Here is a 2,474-nt window from a genome sequence, read left to right as displayed (position 1 = left end):
ACATGCATCCCTGCCCAGCCACCCAGGCCTCCACTGTTGGCAAAGTCTGAGGAAAGAGAAGGCACTGAGGCTGACCTGAACATGGGGGCACTGGGCACAGCTGGAGGGTAAGCCTAGATGCTGGAAGGAGCCCTTCCTTGGGGGAAACGGGCTGAACAACTCCCAAGGCTGCCCAACACACCAGCCCCAGATATAGGGAAACCCAGACACCCACAAAGGAGGGGGGGACCCGGCCCTGACAGTGGTGGTAACAGCAGCAGGAGGCAGGGAGACCAATGGCTGGAGCACAGAGCAGGGGGCACCGTGACCGAGGCCCTCGGCAGAACTCAAGGTGAGAGTAGACCCCCACTGCCACGTGGACACGGCGCACACTTCCTGATACTGCCCGTGAGTGCCCACTGTGTACACAGCAAGTGACAGAAACAGTAACTAAATCACAAGAATCAGATCTTAATTGTTGTCTTAATTGTTAACTAGGAAAAGTTTACCTTTGTGTAGTCCACCTGTCCTCCTCGTAAAACTTTATTTGGGTTGTTAGGGAGTGTTATAGATGCCTATTCAAACATTCCATTGAAGGGGAATGGGGAGGGCAGGGAGGTGTGGACAGTCCTGTCCAGATTTGGAGACTTTGCCTTCCCTTGAAGGGAGGGGTCCCGTTGCAGGGTCTACCCCACAGTCAGGGAACCCAGCCTAAGTCAGGGCAGCAGCCGTCAGGGAGGTTATTTTAGTTTGCAGGGAAGTTTTCAGACTGCCTTCTCGCAGATAAATGCACCCCCTCTCACCCTGGCCTGCTTAGCGATGCATCTGTGTCCTGGGCAGATGGGTGAAAACCGCCCACTGCACATGTCCCCTCAGCCCAGCTGCAGGGAGGTGCACCTGGCCCACACACAGGTCCTCAGTCCAGGATGTCTGGGTTCTCTACAGGACACAAAAGCAAGGACTTAGATTTTTTTTTTTTTTAAATATGGAACGCTTCACGAATTTGCGTGTCATCTTTGCGCAGGGGCCGTGCTAATCTTCTCTGTATCGTTCCAATTTTAGTATATGTGCTGCCGAAGCGAGCACTTAGATTTTTGGTTGAAGTTATATCATAGGACTGTCTTTCCTTACAAGATTGCCAAGCACAGAAGTGGACTTCACAGGACAACTCGGGCGACTGAATAGAATGTTTCACTTATCTAACACTTGGCCGTGTAAACTGTCCTTACAGAGCATGCCCAGTGTGGACCAACCCCACGTGTACCCAACATTCCTGTCTGCGACTGTGTGTTCTGCAAGCGCTCGGGAGGAAAGGAGGCTTCTGAAGAGCACAGAAGTTCCCTTGGACCAGTGTGGAGGGCCATAGATACATCACAGTGACTACTCAGCAAACCTGGGCAGGGCCCTTCCTCACAGCCATGGCTCGCCAGGCCCTCATCCTCCTTGGCTGGCTCTCTTTTGCTCAGCCTCAACAGGAACATGCCACCCCAGTTCTCGTTGCCTCCCAGGCTCTAATTCATACCTTTTGTGGAGTGAGATCCACTCTCTTGGGGTCACCCCTGTCTGGTTGGACAGCCACTTTATCCTAGACAGCCTTGCCCCAGCTCCCTATGATTCTCCCAGTCACTCTTCTGTGGGGCAGTTGACCCCTGGGTACACGAGCTGCTTCAGGAACACGGGTGAAGACAGAGCTGCCCGCGTCAGTCCCCAAGGACAGGAGCCTGGAGGGCTGGTGAGCCGCCCTGCCCCAGGCTGTTGTGTGAGTGTTGCCACCAGTATGCCCTTTTTGAAAAGAGGCAGCATGGAAGCTTTAAAACTCCTATCATTAACAAGCATTGATTGGTTTAAACAAAAATTAACTGAGGGAAGCCTGGTTCAGAAGCCTTGGGCAAGAGCATAGGGCCTGAACTCCATCTGTGCCCTGCGCCCCATCAGCTCCACCACCTGCCAGGGAGGGTGCGCTCTGTGTCCAGCTGTCTGTGGAAGACCCAGGAGGGTGGAAAAATGCCATCGATTTCATAGCTTTCAATTCAGTAATTCTCTTCCCCTACCCTAATTCCTAGATGTGTTTATCTCCAACTCTACTGCAGAGGACAGGGATAAATGACCAGAAGCCAGTGCCTGTGGCTCCTGCAAGACCCCTGGATGAGATTCACCGTCCAGACATGCTGGGTGCTCTCCTTGTGTCCCTTTACGTTCTCCAAAGCAAATATTTTATAAAACCCTGAGGATTGCTTGCTTTAAATGGTGAGTGCCTGCCCCATGACCTGGAGGCAGACATTTTCCTACCATCCTCTGGAGTCTCCCCAACATAATGTGGTTCGCAGGACAGAGCAGCAGTAACAATGGGGACAGGTCTAAGGAATAAAGCTCTTTACTGTGGGTCTCCCAGTCTCCCTGGCCCGTGCCTGTTTCCATGGAGACCAGGGCTCAGGCAGGCCACCTTAAAAGGACATCTGTGGGCTTAGATTTCTTCTCACTTATTTAAGAAAGTG

General features: G+C 52.5%; 1 non-coding gene across 1 annotated transcript; it reads right to left on the bottom strand.

Annotated features, from left to right (window-relative positions):
• Nucleotides 1-958: 958 nt before the first annotated feature.
• LOC128586893 (U6 spliceosomal RNA) lies at nt 959-1,065 on the bottom strand. The gene has a single exon (XR_008380351.1). It is a non-coding gene; the product is annotated as a U6 spliceosomal RNA (small nuclear RNA).
• Nucleotides 1,066-2,474: the final 1,409 nt, after the last annotated feature.

The sequence above is a fragment of the Nycticebus coucang genome, chromosome 5, assembly GCF_027406575.1.
Source record: "Nycticebus coucang isolate mNycCou1 chromosome 5, mNycCou1.pri, whole genome shotgun sequence".
NCBI lineage: Eukaryota > Metazoa > Chordata > Mammalia > Primates > Lorisidae > Nycticebus > Nycticebus coucang.
This window is presented reverse-complemented; position numbering and strand designations above follow the sequence as displayed.